Raw genomic sequence first — 22,427 nt, forward strand, 5'->3', positions numbered from 1 at the left:
TCTATTGGCGGGTTTAGCCTTTAAATTGGCTGGCTGTCCATTATTGGAGAGAGATGTCATAGAGATAAATATATTACAGAAAGAGAAAGACATGAAGGAAAGCAATTGGCAAGGGTCAACAATTCAGTGTTCAATCATCTTAGGTTCAAATCAGAACACTGAATTAAATGAATCTTTAGTCATGGGATGAATTCAAAATCAAACAATAATTAGTAAGGGTGAACCAAGCATAAATTGGGGATTCTTAATCCCACCACAATTTCATAACAAAAATGTAGTTAAAGCAAAAAAATTATATATATATACCTTACCACTATTAATAAATCACAATTTGCTATGCCTCTTGCCCAATTTCCCCAAAAATCTCCTTCTTCCTTCAAGCTTGACACTTTCTCTCCTCAACCCTAACTTCTATCCTCTCTCTGACTCCAGGATTCTTTAACCTAGTTGATCTTCTTGTTAAAACCCTCCTAATCCACCTTTAATGCCTTGGATTTGAGAGAAACAAAGAATTTTAGAAGGAAATAAGAAATATCCGCTCTCCCCTCCTGTCACATTGCTGTCGGCCTTATTAGATTAGAGAGGAGGGAGGGGTTGCTTTTCCTTTTTTATAACAGAAATACCCCTATCTCGCATATTTATGTATTAATCCAGTCAAATCTCCATTTACTGGTGTGTGTGTGTGTGTATTATCAATCTCTATATATTATTACTCGTCCAAGATTCCATATCCTTGAGGGTATACTCAAGTTTTTAGTGCCGCTGCTAATATCACTGAAATTTGTCTACATGCCTGCAAATATGCCACTTATAGAAAATATAGAAGAAGGACAGCTAAAGGGAACCTACCATAACCTTGAGGGTAAGGTTTTTTTCACGGAGGTGGAATAGTAGCTCTCTTAGTGAGATTAGGATTTCTCAGCAAGATTTAGTACATTTAAATTTTAAGTTATCAGATTAGGATTTTTAAATTTAAGTTTAAATATGTTTACTTTTTTTTTTCTATTTAAGTAGAATTTGAAAAAAAATCATGGAAAAACTTAGTTAAGACTTTCATTAAAACTTTCATGGATTTTCTATTTTTTTTTTCTATTTAAGTAGAATTTACTCTGAGATTTTCTTTTATCCTTTTCAATTCTTTTTATTAAATAAAATTGTCAAGCTCAAAGTAAGCTTTGAAAAGCTCAGGCTCACTAAAAAATTTGACATTAATTTAACTGGTTTGAAAAGAAAAAAAATTAAACCGAGCCGAACTAAATTAGTGAGTGTGAATTGGTTGGTTGGTTTGATTTATAATTTATAAAAATAAAAATTTTGGTTTAGTTATATTTTTTAATGCAAAACCAAATTTAACTAAATTTAACTGAAAATGATCAAAGAAGAATTTGGCCACACTTTTAAATGAAAGATCTCGATTTGAAGTTTTTAGATTGAAAAACTTATCAATTTTCTCGATGAGTCGATAAATTTTTCTTTTTTTTTTTGGGGGGTACCTAAAGCAATCCTTGATCTCTACCAAGGACAAGCCGCCGCCCCTTTGCTTTCGATTTTTTTTGCTCCTGAACCAGGTCCCCCTCACCAGAGCCCCTCGCTCTCTTCCCCATCGCCGTTCTCTCCTGACCAACCCAGCCCGGCCATTGCATTTTCCTTCTCTTCCCCCCGATCTGTCCTTCCTTCTCCCACAGAACCCGCCGACCACATCAACGACCCCTCCCTTTGAAAAAACCAGAGATCTCTCTCTGCCACTCCATCTCCCCCCTCATCTCCCTCGATTATGCAACACAGAGCATTTCCTCTCTTAGCCGCCACCTGAAAACCCCTCACTTCCTTTTGTTTTCTCCTCACCCGACCGAAACTTCCCAGCCGTGAACGCCATCTCTTCCCTCAACCTAAGACCCAACAGACCCAGCTCTCCCCTGCCACACCTCCCTCAATCTCCCTTCCTTTCCCTTTTCCAGCCGTCCCCATCTTCTTCCTCGAGAACCAGCCAGGACTTTTCTCTTCCCCATCGCCAGTTCCCTAGCTCCACTCTCCCAGCCTCTCCATCGTCCCTCTCCTCTCTCAGCCTCCCTGCACACCGGCCTCCACAAAAAAACCAAAAAATACTAGGTGCTACCTTCCTCTAGAATTTAGCTTATATTTAAAAAAATATCAAAAAATAATTTATTTTCCTTTAATATCTTTTTCGCAAAACCTTTAAACTACATCACTAATATTTTTTCTAGGCACAACTAAGCCAAGTTAGCGCTAAGGTAAGACCATAGAAACGAAAGGGATCCGCACGGGACCAGATAGGCCGAGGGTTACAAGGCCGCCGCCTTATCCAAAAAGTTGCCCTTCTGAGGCTAACCCGTCATACCCCTGCGCAAAAGAACGAAAACGGGAGAAGCAGGCAAAGAAAATTTTTCTCAAAGAACAACTCTCTAAAGTCGGGGATTTCGATGAAAGCAAGCTAGACGCCATCTTTGACATGTTGATCGCTGACGGTCAGCTGACTCTACCTCCGTGTAAGCGACCCGCCGAGGTCGATAAAGTTGAAGATTCCAACTACTGTCGACAGTTTGAATTTTTGACAAGATCAATAAACTTAGATTTTCTAATAACCTTGAATTAAATACTAAGTGTCAACTTTCAAATCAATAAATAAAAATGAAAGATACCATCACACCGCGCGGGCATAAGCAACAATTGTTTTAATAAAAATGATTAATATAGATGAACTTCGTAATTCAATAACGCGAGTCCTTTTCCAATTTCATAACTATGCTACAAACTACGTACCATTTGTCACCATAACCGATTTTCCTTTTATTCCAGCCTCTTGATCCCATGCCATATTGTATGTTCGGTATTATTATAAGTTAATAACCATTTAATCTTAAGTGTACTGTCTTTTCTCGTAACATTACGTGCTCCATTATATTGAAAATATGTATCCCTATTCTCTAACATGAGTACTGTAAATTCTGCATTTCAATATACGTAATTATTTTTAATATTTTAGCTTTGAGTGCATCGAAACAGAAGTCTTGCTGGTCCATACGCATGAATCATATTATCTCTGATGATTTAAGTCGATTTTAATTAACTCGTAAAACTCATTCTGAATTTTATTTACTTTCTTATAATATTAGAATCTAAATATATTTACCAAATCCAATTAAATGGTTATAAAGTTATTTATAAATTGAAGAATGAAGAATATGATTTGAATATCAACTCTTTTTTCTACAAAGAAACTCTTTTAATTTGAGTAAAAATATGCATAAGTTTTCTGTAACTATAAATAGCTGGCTAAATTTTACTGCTCAATTTACAAGTAAGAGAATCTATTGTATAAACCTCTTTAGGGGTAATAACCAATAGGCTGACTCAATCAAGATTAATTACACACATGTAATCTCTTTTAAGTAATTAATCTTGTCTTAAGTTTCTTTCTGTTTTCTTCTTCAAGATTAGGTAGATTTGATCCCATGTTGCTTTAGAAAAAGTCAAATAATACGATTTCAAATTCAATTGATATATATTTTTTGTCCCTCAAGTCCATTAGGGCATAACATTGACTGACTATAGATGTGAAAATGATAACTTCCTGATCCTCCGTTTCCATGAAAGTTCTTCTACATAATATAATATTCTAATTTACATTTTTAATTTTCCACAAGACTTCCTCCATATAATATAATATCTTCACATGCCAGGCAAAATATGAGGCTAAACTGTTGACACAAGGTGAGTTCCTTCAGCTTTTCAGTTGGCATGCCTTTAGGACGATCCATCCACCGGATGATTATGCTGAGCTTTCCAATGATGTATTAAAGTGTGCTGGTGGGCTTCCTTTAGCTCTTGAAGTTTTGAGTGCTTCTTTGTTTGGAAAAGATAAATATATATGAAGAGGTGTATTAGAGAATAATATAAATTATTTTCTGGAACCTTACCTAACAGTTTAAGCTATTAGGTTGAGATGATTCTTTGACATGGTGTTAGAGCCTTGATAACCAAGTGGTCACGAGTTCGAATCTCACTATCCTCATATATTTGATAAAAAATTAAGCATAACGTTGAGATCTCACCTAACTGCAAAAAACTCCGGATCATGCAAAGCTTATGATAAGTTTTGACGCACTGGATGATGATATACTAAAAAATATTTTCCTTGATATTGCATGTTTATTCGTTTGCAGAAACAAAGAATATGTGTCAACAATCAAGAAATCAATTTAACAATTCTTGTTGACAGGTCTCTCTTAGAAGTTAATTTACAGAATCAATTAAGGATGCATGATCTAGTAAGAGACATGGGAAGAGAGATAGTTTGTCAAATGTGTCCCCAACATCCTGGAAAACGCAGCAGAATTTGGCTTCATGAGGAAGCATGGAAAGTGCTCAAAATGAACATGGTAAGATCCATTGCTGTAGTCTTGTGCGCAGAATCACGAAGTCTTATATGTATTCCCTGTTGAGCTTGTTTTAAAATAATTTTAACAAAATATATACTTTTGCATAGGTCTACTTCCAAACCATGATATATGTCGTTCTACTGAAATTTCTTGCTTTTGTTAGGGAACAAAAAAAGTGGAGGGTCTTGTGCTAGATGTGCAAACTTCGAAAGCTGAACCTTTAAGAACAGAATCATTTGAAAACATGAAATATTTGAATTTACTCCAAATCAATGGAGTTCGTCTCAAAGGATGCTACAGGCCTGGTGTGTGTTTTTTTTGTTTAAACACAGAGACAAAGTGAATGGATGATTCTGGGGAGGAAAGAAAGAAGAATATTTTACGGCAAAGAAGCCATGTGCGTGAGAACGAAAAGGAAATGAGATTGAGCAAATCAATTTTGAGAGAGAGAGAGAGAGAGAATCGATTTCTTTAACTTTAGCCTTCATGATTGTTTTTGTTCTAGAGGGTAGGGTGAGAGAGATAGGAAAAAAAATAAAGAAGATAAAAGATAGCAAATTGATCTGACAGATTGAAACTCAACTGAATGCAGCTTGATTTAGGCAAACCCAGTAACCAGTAATCTTCAGAGCTATAATAGTACACAAATTGCTCAACAACAAAAATTAAAGTAAAATCCCCAACTAAACACAAATAAAACCACCAGCTTTTTCAGTAATATAAAACTAAATCTGATCAAGTGGGCATTACATTTAATGCACATAATGAGAACCCATACAATCTAGAAGAAATGTCTCCCAAAATCACGCCGGATTTTCTGGGTTGGTGCCTATGTTTTTGTTCTTTTTTTAGGCAAGTTCTCGGGTGGTTCTTGATTGATTCCAGATTCATTTTGGAGAGGCTGCTTTTGGTCTTATAAGCGTGATTCCTATGCCATTTGATTGTAGTCTCAACCCCAACATCAGTCTCATCCCCTACAAACCTCATCTAACCATCCCAGCCCTAATAACTGTCCCATCCCCCATAAACCGCACCTAACGAATCCAAGAAACCACCAAAATCCAAGAATCCAAGAAACCACCAAAATCCAAAAAACTACCAACAAATAAAACAGAGATGAACACAATTAAAGAAAAACTGAGTTCATTATGCGAGTCTATAGTGCATAACTCTGAATGAACAGTTGAATCATCAAATCTTTTAGTTTTTTTTTTTTTATGATGAAGCAAAAAAAAAAAACACGCTAGCAAACAACACATAAAAATAATTGAACAAAACTTCTCGTGAAATTAAACAAACTTGCCGTGAGAAACACTATTTGAATCCACTCAGAATCCACGGTGTTTTCTTGATCTCTTTTAGATTTTTTTTTAATTTAATGAATAATGAACTCATTAATGCCTGACACTGTTTCTTGCAAGTGGGGTATAGTTTACATGCGTGGTTCATGCATACATTAATTTGCTGGTATTCATGTTGACTGAACCAGGCTTCTGTTGGGGATTTCCGACCGGGGGTGTACTGATAATTGCTCAAAGGGGAGGAGAAACACACTGCTACAATATTTTACGTGGTTCGGCAAAACCGCCTACATCCACGGGAGAGAGTCCATTTTATTAGAGATTAGAGAAAGGATATACATGGAGGAGGAGGATCACTTCACTCAAACTCAACTCCCAGCTCTTTTGCTGCACTTGCAGCTGCTGCAATGGCAGCAAGGCTGCTGCCATTGCAGCTCTCCACTTTCTCTCTATACTCTTCACATTCTCACACCTCTCTTACATTTTGCTCTCTCACTGTGCCCTTTTATAGGCAACAATGGTGCTGCTCCACTTGTTCTTTTGTCAACAAAGGTGGCTGCCAACTCCAGCTCTTCTTCAACAAAGGTGGCTGCCAACTCCTCTTCTTCTTCAACAATGGTGGCTGCCAATAGTCAATGGTTGGTGCTGTCCATTTGCTGCACATGCAATGGCAACAACCCAACAATCACCCCCTTTGCCATTCATGTGGGGCAACTATCCTCTTGCTTCTTCAGCACAGGCTTGCATCTTGCAGCTCTTCCAAACTTACCATTCTGAGAGCATATGTGGTCGAGTTTACAGGTACTCGCCAAACCTTTCAATCACCAGAGTCACCAAAGCACACCTTTTCTCACACAAAAGGATCACTACAACCAGATGGTCTGTCACTTCACATCTGAAGAGTGTTAACGCTTGTCTCTGGGACACACTGCATTCCCCTTCGAGCGTATCAACCATGCTCGGTCCGGAATAATTCATCAAGCCTTACACCAAGGCTTACAACACCCCCTCAAACGGAAATTTCTATTTCCAAGTGCGACAGTCATTATCTGAGTATCTCAATATGATCACGAGCTCACCACTCTTCCAAGAGTCTACTCATCCAGGAGTTGCGCCTGCCCTCTGTTCCACCCTAGGAACCACGCCTTACTTCTCCGTGAGTCTCTCGCTCTTAGTCGTAAGAGTCCAGGTAGCTCTCCACCTTTAACCATGGGGGCAGCCCATTAAAGGTTGATCCATATCTGTCTTCATACTCTGAGTATTACAATGCCATTACCGAGCTCACCACCTTGACAAGAGTCAACTCGTTCTCGGAACCTGCGCATGCCCTTCTGCTTCTTCATAGCAGCCGCGTCTTAATGCTCCACAAGTCATCCACTTATTGTCCAAGGCAAATGTCTTCTAGCTCATTGATCTTTAGCATGGGGGCAATATCCATGAAAGTCAATCCTGCATTTGTCTTCATACTCATCATAGCCACTTCATTGGCTATCCATCTGTCCACTCATATCCAGCCATCACATTGGCTCTGGGGTTGTTCTGAACTTGGGCTCCTATCGTGGCCCACACACCTTCTCCTTAGGTGTCTCCGCTCGTCGTTATGCGGCGGTCTAATCTTGGGCTCATATCATGGCCCTTACACACCTTCCATCTAAGGTGTCTTCGCCCGTTGTCATGGGGCGGTCGCATCCTCCTTCAGCTGAGATGCTTCAAAGTGGCTCCAAAATTCTCTACCGCCATGTGCACTATGGGAGAGATTACTGCCACTGATTACATAGAAAGAGAAACTTGCGGTATACTCCTCGCAATCCTCCACCTCGATTTCTATGTTTGGAGCTTCTGTGCCTTTCTGCTTGACAGCTCCACCTACACCAACTCTCTTTGGTGTCTTCGCCTTTCATCATAGGCGGTCGCCTTTTATCACAGGCATTTGCACCCCCTCAATTAGGTGCCTCTGCAACAACTCTCTTTCCATCCTTGCATGCATTGGAAAGGTCTTCGCCTGTTGTCTTCATTAAGAGCATAAGAGACTTCCTGTTGTACAAACTTTAACAGTCTCTGCTCTGAGCTTCATCTGGGAACACTTCTTCTCCTTGCACCTGTTGTCTCATTACAGTACCTCGTTGGATCCTACGGGTACTCATGCACAATCTCCGTGTGCCCTCGTGCAATTTCTGTTCTCCAGATTTTTTTCCCCTATTCCTTGCTTATGTTTGACAGCAGCTCATCCTGTCACAACACCTGTCCAAGTCAAAAATAGGGTGCCAATCTTTATCCCCTTGCTGTATTTCTCTTCCATTATCAGGGTCTTCATCAATTCTCCCCTCGAGAAATCACAGTCACCGAATCTAACTTCTTTGGAGAAATCACCACTTCATCAGATCCTTGAACATACTGAACCCAACAGTTCCCTTGTGCCGCCATCCTGCTAGTCTTCAACCGTTTCATTACAAACTGCTGTATATATGAAAATAGTACCGTATGGATAATCCTTCCACTAAGCAAGTTCCCAGGAAAGATTGGAGGGGTCACACTGGTCCCGCTTAAAACCCAATCTCCTAGACAGAACTTCTTAGGCCATATCTATCCATCGTACTGTCTTTCCATATATACAACCATTTGCTAGCTTTGTCGCGGCTTTCCTTTACAAGTGATCTGGAATATACTGGTTTAATACATCATTTCTCAATATCTGGCGAGACTACCAGTTCTTAGATTCGTCAAGATTGGTCTTTGTCAATTTCCACTCAACACCTCTAATTGTCCACTTGATCGGGTGTCCAGAGTGTCCCAATTTTGCCTTCCTTCAAGGCAATTAAAAATTCTCCCCACTTAGCAGTTCAGCACATATAATTGGGTAAACATGTGCACTTTCTTCTTCTTCATCATCATCGACCACCACGATGACCTTTAGATGCCTCCTGATCGGGCAATCTCTTTTGCTAATTCACCACCGCCATTTTCGGTCTCAAATCTCAACGATCGGACCGTAACATTGCATCCGGAACGATCACATTAGCTGGAAACAAGTCTGAAATCGTCCAAATCGCATTTCAGACGGCTAAGATTTGATCAAAACAATTCTGGCCTGATGAACGACCCAGATTCAATCTCAGATCCGGTTGCACGTAGGATCAGCTACACTGGATCCTGTCCCTCGGCTCGCGGCTCGGCTCGGCTCCAATTCGGCTCGGCTCACTCGGCTCGGCTTGGCTCGGCTCGAGTCTGGTGACGTGGCAGGTGGGTCCCACTTGATGACGTGGCTGCTGACTAGTCGTTGACAGGTCTATGACGTGGCTGCTGACATGGCATGCCTACTGTGCATGATGACTTCACCATTACATCAGGCTGAGGTCATCATGGGTCATGATACTGTACATGATGATGTCACAATTACATCATGCTAATGTCATCCCTCACATGTCTAGTGTTCATGATGACGTCACTTTTACATCATGCTGACGTCATCCTTATCCGAGTCAGCCACATGGGTCGGGTCAACTGGTATTCGGGTCGGGTCAACTCATCCGGGTGAAGAAGACGCGTGGGGCGCGTCTGCGCGCGTGGGCAGACGCCTTGCCGGAGAGTGATGGAGAGTGCGGCCATGTCCGACGTCCGATTTTGACGCCGTTTTCACCAGTGGCTTCGTCTCGGCCTCCTCTACACAGTGGTATGGTCAAAACACCATTTTGAGAACTTTCATTTTTGAGCAAAAATCAAACACCCCTTTAAACCATCAGCTCTGATACCAATTGTTGGGGATTTCCGACCGGGGGTGTACTGATAATTGCTCAAAGGGGAGGAGAAACACACTGCTACAATATTTTACGTGGTTCGGCAAAACCGCCTACATCCACGGGAGAGAGTCCATTTTATTAGAGATTAGAGAAAGGATATACATGGAGGAGGAGGATCACTTCACTCAAACTCAACTCCCAGCTCTTTTGCTGCACTTGCAGCTGCTGCAATGGCAGCAAGGCTGCTGCCATTGCAGCTCTCCACTTTCTCTCTATACTCTTCACATTCTCACACCTCTCTTACATTTTGCTCTCTCACGGTGCCCTTTTATAGGCAACAATGGTGCTGCTCCACTTGTTCTTTTGTCAACAAAGGTGGCTGCCAACTCCAGCTCTTCTTCAACAAAGGTGGCTGCCAACTCCTCTTCTTCTTCAACAATGGTGGCTGCCAATAGTCAATGGTTGGTGCTGTCCATTTGCTGCACATGCAATGGCAACAACCCAACAGCTTCGTCTTCAATCTGTAAATGAAACAATACTCGGCAAATTGTATTCGATTTTTTATACTTTGAATTATTTAAAAAAAATATTCATATAACAAAGATCTTGAAAACCCACAAATGATCCCATAAGTCCTGTTAAGAACACAACCCATTTTAAAATTATTTTTCTTTTTCATAAAAAAATATTATTTGTTTTTCTTAGCTAATTATATTTCTTTTGCTTGATTACTTTAATGGAGCTTATGGGATAAATTTATCATTTATCTTTCTTAATTAAAAAAAATCAAATTTCATTTTCTAAGCATTATCTTCTTTTACTAATTGAAGGCTAAGGTAGATTTATTCAATATAAACGTACGAGCCATGCGAGCTTGACACCAAGTTAGTGCTAATGTTAATTGTAAACAAAATGTAAAGTAAACGACTTAGTTTATGAAATTAGTAGTAGTGAGATTCAATTAATTAAACTATCATATAATACAAATTAACCTGTTTTTCAAACTATTTTATTTTATTTTATTTTATTGGTGTACGAAGCAGATAACTTGTTAATAAGCTGCTTCCAAGAAACTACGCATAACCGAAACCAACTCCTAAAATGATTTTTTCTTTGAGGCTTGTCCTACACGGTGCTTCACGGCCGGTAGACATGGGCAGCATTTTCAATTGTCTTTCCTTCCTGCGAGCTGGACTTTTACTTATGATTTTTAAACCACACACAAGTGACTGAATTAAAAAAAAAACCCATAAAAATATAGGGATTTTACTCTTTTAACTCAACTAAGAAGTTAATCTTTTAACTCAACTAATAAGGAGTGCATACTATTTTAAATGGTAGCATGGTCTAGTGGGTTGACTCATGGTCCAGGTAATTCAGGATTTAAATTGAATCCAGTTTCAATAATAAAAAAGAATTGACTGAATATAATCTAAATAAAAACCTTAATAGACCCTTGATTCAATAAATATAGGAAAAAATTCAGTCAATTTTCTTAAAAAAATTACTTTAAAATAATATTATTTTTATTTTTTATATAAAAATAGATTAATCTAACTTAATTAGATAATCCCAGTTGACCAATAACACAGGACTTACCCAAAGTGAATTTAAAAACTATGGTGCATAGTCTAAGAAGCCTCCTCGTATACTCGGTACCTTGTAATTAACCACTGCGAAGGCTCTTCTATGTAATTCCATGCAATTTTTTTTTTCATTCTTATTTTTTTTAGTTGCTCTCTTATATGCTTTTATTGATGACCAATATTACTTAAACGAATTGAAAGAATTCAATGAATGGGTACTACGTTCAAAAACACAAAGAAAAGGAATGCCCAATTTGATATTCATAATATATAAATTTGTTTTGATTTAAAAATTTGTTTTCTATATTTTTCAGTGCTTTGATTAGAACCGATTCTCATAATTAAAAAAAAAATATTGATGTCAAAAGATTCTTCACAAAAAATAAGTTCTATTAAGGCATTATTTGGACTCTATCATGCCTAAAAACCTAGATCTCGCCTAGTAAAGATTTTGAGAACTGGGTTGAGTTTTGGTTTCAAAAGCTTTTTTTTTTCTATTTAAATATAGTTTTATTTGGATCTCATGTTTTATGTGTTTTTAAATAAAAATAATTGACAACAAGTTTAAAAGCCAAAAAATCTTCTTTCCTAATTTTTCTGCCAACACATTGGTGTAAAGATTCTAGGTAACAGGAGGCAATGTGCTGGATTGTTTTTTTTTTTTAATCCATTTGGTTAAATACAATTTTTGGCAATCAATATTTTATTTTGGGGCAGATTCGAAAATCGAGAAATCATTTGGCTTTTTTCTCCTTTGATAATTCAAAGGACATTTTCATCAAAATAAAAAATGGCATATGAATTTTATTTCATTAGATATTCACATTGTTAATCAAAATTTATTATTTTAAAAAAACAATTGTAACAAAATACATAATCTAATATATATATCTGTGTGTGTGTGTGTGTGTGTGTGTGTGGGCAAAACCAAATTAACAATTAAAGATATATTTAACTCTTTGTTTTTTTTTTTCCTTCATCCTTCTTGGATGTTGGGAATTCTATATTTTTTTGGATTTTTTTTTTAATTTAATCTTCATCCAATAATCACCAATAGATCCTTGTAAGAACCAAATGACACCAACTGTTAAGAACAGCTAATTAATTTTGAAGCTTGAAAAAAAAAACCTTGATGAGGAAAAAGTTGACTTCCTCTAAATAAAAGGAAATATTAATGTGACATTCACTCCCAACTTTAAAAGGAAATATTAATGAAAGTTTAAAATAAAATCCCTTTAAGAACAGGTTATTGTTCCTTTCGGACACTGCCTCGCTGCGATGCGCGGGAAACTGAGCTCGTTGAAGACTAGGTTAGATTCAAGTCAACATAAAACTACGTACGTATAATATTCTAATAATTGTAAACAACTTTGTAAAGTAAACAACTTTTTAGTAGCTTTGCAATTCAATTAATCAAAATGTTCTTTTTTTTTTTTTTAAGAAGTATAATATTGTATTAGAAAACGTCAAGATCTGGCAGGGAAGACATAGTGAACATACAAAATTTGCTTACAGCTCAAGTTTAGCAGAACTATGAAATAAAATAATCAACAAACCAAGAAACTAAAAATACAAATAAGATGCTTCCATGAAACTACTCCCAGTCTCCCACCCCACACTCGTTCCACGGCCTCTAGACATGAGCAACCTTTTCAATTTGAATATAATATTCGATGATATTCAAATATTCAAGTTAACACAAACAAGAGTATAATATTGTAATTGTTTTATAATTATTTCTAATTGAATTTTATTTTTAATTTCATCCTTAGTTGTTTGATTTTGTTAGTTTTTTTTTTTTAAATTTGATCCTTATTCTTTTAATTATTATTTTTTTTGTTTTCAATTATTTTATTGATTGATTTATTTTTTTTCAATTCCATCATTGAGCATTTTTTTTTATTGAATTTTAATGTCAAGTTTGGTGTCAATTCTTTTAATTGTTATTTTTTTAATCATTTGCTTAATTGATTTTTTTTCAATTCCATCTCTAAACTTTTAATTTCATTTAAATTTTCCCTTAACATTTAATTTCAACTAGTTTTTATGTTGAATTTAGTTTCTAATTCTTTTAATTACTATTTTTTTTTTATTTCGTATTTTTTTTTTATTGATTTTTTTCCTCAATTACATCCCTCAATATTTGTTTGGTTAAGAATCTTACTTCTTTGTCTTTTAAGGCTTGCCTTTAATAGAGTCACCCTAATCTCATGACCTAAGTCATGGATGTGAAAGATTAACTCGGGTTGACTTTGTTATTTTTTTAAAGCATTTTTTTCTAATATTTTTTTTCTTAGTATTTTCTTACTTTGTTATTTATGGGTTCATCCCAATTTCATGTCATAGGTTGTGTGTTTGATTTGTTTACCCGAGTTGACTGCAAGGTCCTCTCAATGCTTTTTTTTATCTTTGTTTTTTATATTTTTTTTCCATCATATCAGCAGGTGTCCATTCCTTATATTTTTCTTATGTGTTTGACCTTTCATAATATTTTTTATGGTGCGAGTTTATTCAATCATTTTATTTGTATTTTTCATTTAAGCAATGAGTTTTTTTAGTATGGATTTATCTTTTATTTATTAAAATAAACAAGTTTAGTAAACATAATCGGATAAATAAATGGTCATCAATTTATTTAATTGAATGATTACATAGGCTTTTCAAATGATATTTTAATTTTTCATGTAAAAAACCACATTGGATTAATATTTTTTAAAAAATTATAACATGCATGCCAAATTCATGATTTTAATGTTTTTTTTTTTACATTGTTTTTGGAAAATTATATTTTTTTATTATTTACACTTAGTCTATTTATACCATTCTTTTTGTTTATTTTTTTATTTTGTAATTTGTTTTTTTCTTAAAACTTTTTGTTTTTGAAGATTTATTTTGCACAGACTAAATGGTGTTATACTGTGTCAATTACAACATTATTTTTTTTTATGGTTACATTAAAAATTAATTTAAAACCTTATATATTTTTATTAATACATATAATTTTTATTATATTTTATTATATATAATCACCCAACTTTGTAATTACCTTCACAATTAATTAACGTCCTACTCCCACCCCCACACTTCACGGCCTCTAGACATGAGCAACCTTTACAATTTGAATATAATATTCGATGATATTCGAATATTCAAGTCAACTCAAACAAGACGAATATATAAAAAAAAGTTAACTCAAACAAGAGTATAATATTCGAATAATTGTAAACAACTTCGTAAAGCAAACAATTTTTTAGTCACCCTATTTTTTTTGGTACATATAAAGAATCAAACGACCTCTATTGTCTTAAGAAGCGATATTTTCTTAAGAAGATGCTTCCATGAAACTACATATAGCTAAAAACGACCTCTAGACATGAGCAACCTTTCCAATTTTCATTCCTTCTAGGAAATGACCTCGCAAGTTGGACTCTATCCTATGATTTTTAAAGCCAAATAAGGTTCTAAATTAAAAAAACCATAAGAATATATGGTTGACTGGGTCAATTAAATTATAATATTGTTTAAGATTTTTTTTTGAAAAAGTAAATCAACATTGTTTAAAAAAAATTTAAAAATCAAATTTAATCTTGATCCGGTTGATTAATTCTCCGATTTACCTATAAAGTCAATTGAATTGCACCAATTAACTTCTATCTAATTTTATTTAAAACTTAATTCAAACTAAATTATTATTTAATAAATTGCTAGGCTTAGAGCCAAATTTAATAGTGGTCTCTGACATGCAGAAGCCACTGCTAGATGTTCATGTCTTCTTCCTCTTCCTCTTCCTCTTCCTCTTCCTCTAGACTTGGATGGCATTATGATGTGTTTCTAAGTTTTAGAGGTGAAGATACTCGCAAGAATTTTACGGATCATCTTTACACAGCTTTACAAAATGCAGGAATCCATACATTTCGAGATGATAACGAACTTCCTAAAGGAGAAGAAATCTCCTCACACCTCCTCAAAGCAATTAAAGAGTCCAAGATTTCGATAGTGGTTTTCTCTAAGGGCTATGCTTCCTCCACTTGGTGTCTTGATGAACTTTCAGAGATTCTTGATTGCAGACAAACAGCTGGTCAGATTGTTCTACCAGTTTTCTATGATATTGATCCTTCTGATATTAGAAAACAGACGGGGAGTTTTGCTGAAGCCTTTGATAGACATGAAGAACGTTTTAAGGAAGAAATGGAGAAGGTCCAAAAGTGGAGAAAAGCTCTTGTGGAGGCTGGAAGATTATCTGGGTTGGATCTTCACAGTATCGCAAATGGGTACCTCTTTCCTTTCCCTATATCCATCGAAAATGCTTATAACTTTTACTCCAATTACATTTTGTAATTTAAACTAGCATCATATTCACCATCTTATTTCCAAATCAGCTTATGTTTCATTGATGAGTGATGACTTTCTTTTACTATGCACAGGCATGAATCAAAATTAATTCAAATGATTGTCGAAGAAGTTTTAAGTAAATTGAATCCCAGATACATGAAAGTTGCCACATATCCAGTAGGTATTGATTCTCAAGTCAAAGATATCATTTCCATGTTATGTGTTGGTACAAATGAAGTTCGAATTGTGGGAATCTATGGGATGCCAGGAATAGGCAAGACAACCATAGCAAAAGCTGTTTTTAACCAAATTTGTCATCAATTTGAAGGAAGTAGTTGCCTTTTGAACATCAGAGAAAGGTTAGATCAACACAGAGGTCTACTTCAACTACAACAACAGCTTCTTCGTGATGCTTTCAAGGGATATATTCGGATTCATGATGATGATGATGAAGATGGCATCAAAAGCCAATTTTGTCGTAAAAGGGTACTTGTTATTCTCGACGATGTTGATCAATTGAAACATTTGCGTGGATTGGCAGGAGAGCGAGACTGGTTTGGTCCTGGAAGTAGAATCGTAATTACAACTAGAGATGAACGTTTACTCACACGACTTGAAGTGGAAAAACAATATCACGCCGAAGGGCTGAACAATGATGAGTCTCTTCAACTTTTCAGTTGGCATGCCTTTAAGAAGCCCCATCCAATGAAAGAATACGTTGAGCTGTCAAAAGTTGTTGTTGATTATGTTGGTGGAGTTCCATTGGCTCTTGAAGTCCTAGGCTCTAAGTTGTTTAAAAGAAGCATCACTCACTGGAGAAGTTTTATAGAGAAATTGCAAAAACATCTTCCACATCAAATTCAGAGGCAACTTATAACTAGTTTGGATGATTTGGATGGTGAAGTGAAGGGTATGTTCCTTGATATTGCGTGTTTCTTTAATGGTATGGATAAAGATTACGTGGGAAAAATACTCGATGGTCGTGGTTTTTATCCAGAAATGGGTTTTGATATTCTCAGGGAAAGATCCCTTCTAACAGTCAACAGTGAGAATGAGTTACAGATGGATAATCTCTTACGAGACATGGGAAGGGAGATCATTCATCAAATGGCTCCAAACCATCCTGGAAAGCGTAGCAGACTTTGGCATCGCGAAGATATAATGGACGTACTCGATAAATATTGTTCGGTAATAACTAATTGTTCTTCATTTAGGCAACATTTGATGAAAACTTTTTCCACAGAAGCTTTCCCATGATAATAAACTATTCTTTCCTGTTTAATTCTTCTTGTTTTTTAGGGCACAGAGGTAGTGGAGGGTATCGTGCTAGACGCTCAAGCATCGAAAGATGTAGTTCCAAGCACATCTTTTGCACCAATGACATCTTTGCAGTTGCTCAAATTCAGTGGAGGACAAGTCCGCGGACACTACGAACATATTTCCAAGGCATTGATATGGCGTTGCTGGCATAAATTCTCTTTAGAAACCTTACCACACAAATTTCGATTAGACAGCCTAGTTGTTCTTGACATGCAGCACACTGGCACAGCAACATCAGAGAACTCTGGAAAGATGAGACCAAGGTATGAAGCAGATGAGAAGTCTTTTGTTTCCATAAAATAGTTTGTATTAGTGGAACTTATGTTTCTATTCCCTTGCTCGCTTCGATTTTTTTTTTCCTTCTGGCTTCGACAGTGTCTAAACAATCTGAAAGTCATCGATCTCAGCAATTCTAGGTCCTTTGCTAAAACACCAAACTTCTCTGGACTCCCTAGTTTGGAGAGACTAATTCTAGAAAATTGTGCAAGTTTAGCTGATATTCACCAATCTGTTGGAGAATTGAAAAAACTTGTTTTCTTGAATTTAAAGGGATGTTGGAGGCTAAAGAATCTTCCAGAAAGCATTTCTGAGCTGAAATCTCTTGAAACGATGAACCTGCAGAGCTGCGCTAGTCTTGAGAAATTGCCGGAGAAATTGGGTAATATGAAAGTCTTAACTGATCTTCTATTAGATGATACCGGAGTTCAGAATCTACCCTCTTCCACTGGAATTTTGAAGAAGCTCAAAAAGTTATTGGTGCGTGGACGTTGTCCTGGTTTTAGTCTTAATAGTGCATGTCCTCGTCTTCCTTCAAATGCCTTTCACTCGAAAGAGCTTGCTATCAAGAAACAACCTTTCCTGCCACCCTCCCTCTCTGGTTTAAGCTCATTGACAACACTCGATATTAGTAATCGCCATTTATCAATCAATGATATTTCCATCAATCTTGGGAGTTTATCCTCTCTCCAGGATCTGAATTTGGCAGTAAATGATTTCTCCGAGTTGCCTGCCGGCATTGGCAACCTTGCGAAGCTAGAGAAATTGGACTTGTCATGGTGTAGAAATCTTCTGTTCATCTCAGAGATCCCCTCTGGTGGCACGTTATTGCAGATCATTGGAAAAGGTGTCAATTCAGTCAAAAACAGCGCCGGATCTGTTACTGGGTGAATGTGGAAAACTAGCTGAGATTCAAGGCTTGGAGAGTGTAGAAAACAAACCAGTCATTCGCATGGAAAACTGTTACAATTTGTCAAACAATTTTAAGGAGATTCTTCTTCAGGTTTTGTCCAAGGGAAAGCTTCCTGATGTTGTTCTCCCGGGTAGCGATGTACCGCATTGGTTTATGCAATATCAAAGAGATAGATCTTCCTCAACATTTCGTATACCACCCATTTCAGCTGGTTTAAGTCGAGGACTAATTGTCTGGACTGTCTATGGAGCCATTGAAGTCGCCAGATTGAGACAATCGTACTTGAACATTCAAAATCGAACTTGCATTTCTCTTTGTTCTGCTTCTTTTAGAAAAAAGAAAGATGATAATGAATTGTTTTATACACGACCATGGTTGGACATTTCTTCATGGCAAATAGGTGAAGATGGAGGTCATTCTTGGGTGATCTATATCCCATTTAGCAGGATTCAAGGTGCAATAGAAGGTGGAGACGAATTGGAAGTGTCTGTCAAGCCAGACGATGATACTATTGTAAAGAAGTGTACTATTGTAAGCAAGTTATGATTTTTATTGTATAATTTTATTAAGGAATTAGTTGGATTATATATTAGTTGTATTATAACTTTCAATATGAATTTCAGAGATTCATATTCAGATCTTATATTTTTAGAACAATTTAAAATTATCAACATTTAGAATTTATGAAAAGTCGATTTTTTTTTTTTTTTGCAATTTAACTATAATTTTAAAATGTAAGAAATCTTGGTTTCTTTCTATTGGCGGGTTTAGCCTTTAAATTGGCTGGCTGTCCATTATTGGAGAGAGATGTCATAGAGATAAATATATTACAGAAAGAGAAAGACATGAAGGAAAGCAATTGGCAAGGGTCAACAATTCAGTGTTCAATCATCTTAGGTTCAAATCAGAACACTGAATTAAATGAATCTTTAGTCATGGGATGAATTCAAAATCAAACAATAATTAGTAAGGGTGAACCAAGCATAAATTGGGGATTCTTAATCCCACCACAATTTCATAACAAAAATGTAGTTAAAGCAAAAAAATTATATATATATACCTTACCACTATTAATAAATCACAATTTGCTATGCCTCTTGCCCAATTTCCCCAAAAATCTCCTTCTTCCTTCAAGCTTGACACTTTCTCTCCTCAACCCTAACTTCTATCCTCTCTCTGACTCCAGGATTCTTTAACCTAGTTGATCTTCTTGTTAAAACCCTCCTAATCCACCTTTAATGCCTTGGATTTGAGAGAAACAAAGAATTTTAGAAGGAAATAAGAAATATCCGCTCTCCCCTCCTGTCACATTGCTGTCGGCCTTATTAGATTAGAGAGGAGGGAGGGGTTGCTTTTCCTTTTTTATAACAGAAATACCCCTATCTCGCATATTTATGTATTAATCCAGTCAAATCTCCATTTACTGGTGTGTGTGTGTGTGTATTATCAATCTCTATATATTATTACTCGTCCAAGATTCCATATCCTTGAGGGTATACTCAAGTTTTTAGTGCCGCTGCTAATATCACTGAAATTTGTCTACATGCCTGCAAATATGCCACTTATAGAAAATATAGAAGAAGGACAGCTAAAGGGAACCTACCATAACCTTGAGGGTAAGGTTTTTTTCACGGAGGTGGAATAGTAGCTCTCTTAGTGAGATTAGGATTTCTCAGCAAGATTTAGTACATTTAAATTTTAAGTTATCAGATTAGGATTTTTAAATTTAAGTTTAAATATGTTTACTTTTTTTTTTCTATTTAAGTAGAATTTGAAAAAAAATCATGGAAAAACTTAGTTAAGACTTTCATTAAAACTTTCATGGATTTTCTATTTTTTTTTTCTATTTAAGTAGAATTTACTCTGAGATTTTCTTTTATCCTTTTCAATTCTTTTTATTAAATAAAATTGTCAAGCTCAAAGTAAGCTTTGAAAAGCTCAGGCTCACTAAAAAATTTGACATTAATTTAACTGGTTTGAAAAGAAAAAAAATTAAACCGAGCCGAACTAAATTAGTGAGTGTGAATTGGTTGGTTGGTTTGATTTATAATTTATAAAAATAAAAATTTTGGTTTAGTTATATTTTTTAATGCAAAACCAAATTTAACTAAATTTAACTGAAAATGATCAAAGAAGAATTTGGCCACACTTTTAAATGAAAGATCTCGATTTGAAGTTTTTAGATTGAAAAACTTATCAATTTTCTCGATGAGTCGATAAATTTTTCTTTTTTTTTTTGGGGGGTACCTAAAGCAATCCTTGATCTCTACCAAGGACAAGCCGCCGCCCCTTTGCTTTCGATTTTTTTTGCTCCTGAACCAGGTCCCCCTCACCAGAGCCCCTCGCTCTCTTCCCCATCGCCGTTCTCTCCTGACCAACCCAGCCCGGCCATTGCATTTTCCTTCTCTTCCCCCCGATCTGTCCTTCCTTCTCCCACAGAACCCGCCGACCACATCAACGACCCCTCCCTTTGAAAAAACCAGAGATCTCTCTCTGCCACTCCATCTCCCCCCTCATCTCCCTCGATTATGCAACACAGAGCATTTCCTCTCTTAGCCGCCACCTGAAAACCCCTCACTTCCTTTTGTTTTCTCCTCACCCGACCGAAACTTCCCAGCCGTGAACGCCATCTCTTCCCTCAACCTAAGACCCAACAGACCCAGCTCTCCCCTGCCACACCTCCCTCAATCTCCCTTCCTTTCCCTTTTCCAGCCGTCCCCATCTTCTTCCTCGAGAACCAGCCAGGACTTTTCTCTTCCCCATCGCCAGTTCCCTAGCTCCACTCTCCCAGCCTCTCCATCGTCCCTCTCCTCTCTCAGCCTCCCTGCACACCGGCCTCCACAAAAAAACCAAAAAATACTAGGTGCTACCTTCCTCTAGAATTTAGCTTATATTTAAAAAAATATCAAAAAATAATTTATTTTCCTTTAATATCTTTTTCGCAAAACCTTTAAACTACATCACTAATATTTTTTCTAGGCACAACTAAGCCAAGTTAGCGCTAAGGTAAGACCATAGAAACGAAAGGGATCCGCACGGGACCAGATAGGCCGAGGGTTACAAGGCCGCCGCCTTATCCAAAAAGTTGCCCTTCTGAGGCTAACCCGTCATACCCCTGCGCAAAAGAACGAAAACGGGAGAAGCAGGCAAAGAAAATTTTTCTCAAAGAACAACTCTCTAAAGTCGGGGATTTCGATGAAAGCAAGCTAGACGCCATCTTTGACATGTTGATCGCTGACGGTCAGCTGACTCTACCTCCGTGTAAGCGACCCGCCGAGGTCGATAAAGTTGAAGATTCCAACTACTGTCGACAGTTTGAATTTTTGACAAGATCAATAAACTTAGATTTTCTAATAACCTTGAATTAAATACTAAGTGTCAACTTTCAAATCAATAAATAAAAATGAAAGATACCATCACACCGCGCGGGCATAAGCAACAATTGTTTTAATAAAAATGATTAATATAGATGAACTTCGTAATTCAATAACGCGAGTCCTTTTCCAATTTCATAACTATGCTACAAACTACGTACCATTTGTCACCATAACCGATTTTCCTTTTATTCCAGCCTCTTGATCCCATGCCATATTGTATGTTCGGTATTATTATAAGTTAATAACCATTTAATCTTAAGTGTACTGTCTTTTCTCGTAACATTACGTGCTCCATTATATTGAAAATATGTATCCCTATTCTCTAACATGAGTACTGTAAATTCTGCATTTCAATATACGTAATTATTTTTAATATTTTAGCTTTGAGTGCATCGAAACAGAAGTCTTGCTGGTCCATACGCATGAATCATATTATCTCTGATGATTTAAGTCGATTTTAATTAACTCGTAAAACTCATTCTGAATTTTATTTACTTTCTTATAATATTAGAATCTAAATATATTTACCAAATCCAATTAAATGGTTATAAAGTTATTTATAAATTGAAGAATGAAGAATATGATTTGAATATCAACTCTTTTTTCTACAAAGAAACTCTTTTAATTTGAGTAAAAATATGCATAAGTTTTCTGTAACTATAAATAGCTGGCTAAATTTTACTGCTCAATTTACAAGTAAGAGAATCTATTGTATAAACCTCTTTAGGGGTAATAACCAATAGGCTGACTCAATCAAGATTAATTACACACATGTAATCTCTTTTAAGTAATTAATCTTGTCTTAAGTTTCTTTCTGTTTTCTTCTTCAAGATTAGGTAGATTTGATCCCATGTTGCTTTAGAAAAAGTCAAATAATACGATTTCAAATTCAATTGATATATATTTTTTGTCCCTCAAGTCCATTAGGGCATAACATTGACTGACTATAGATGTGAAAATGATAACTTCCTGATCCTCCGTTTCCATGAAAGTTCTTCTACATAATATAATATTCTAATTTACATTTTTAATTTTCCACAAGACTTCCTCCATATAATATAATATCTTCACATGCCAGGCAAAATATGAGGCTAAACTGTTGACACAAGGTGAGTTCCTTCAGCTTTTCAGTTGGCATGCCTTTAGGACGATCCATCCACCGGATGATTATGCTGAGCTTTCCAA

General features: G+C 36.2%; 1 protein-coding gene and 1 pseudogene across 7 annotated transcripts in view; both read left to right on the forward strand.

The window, feature by feature from the left end:
- LOC18104063 (probable leucine-rich repeat receptor-like protein kinase At1g35710) overlaps positions 1–22,427 on the forward strand; it is a 119,614-nt gene that overhangs the window by 62,804 nt on the left and 34,383 nt on the right. The gene's annotated exons all lie outside the window — the stretch shown is intronic.
- On the forward strand, positions 14,753–18,508 carry LOC127904190 (disease resistance protein RPV1-like; annotated as a pseudogene).

This window comes from Populus trichocarpa, chromosome 13 (assembly GCF_000002775.5).
Source record: "Populus trichocarpa isolate Nisqually-1 chromosome 13, P.trichocarpa_v4.1, whole genome shotgun sequence".
Classification (NCBI taxonomy): domain Eukaryota; kingdom Viridiplantae; phylum Streptophyta; class Magnoliopsida; order Malpighiales; family Salicaceae; genus Populus; species Populus trichocarpa.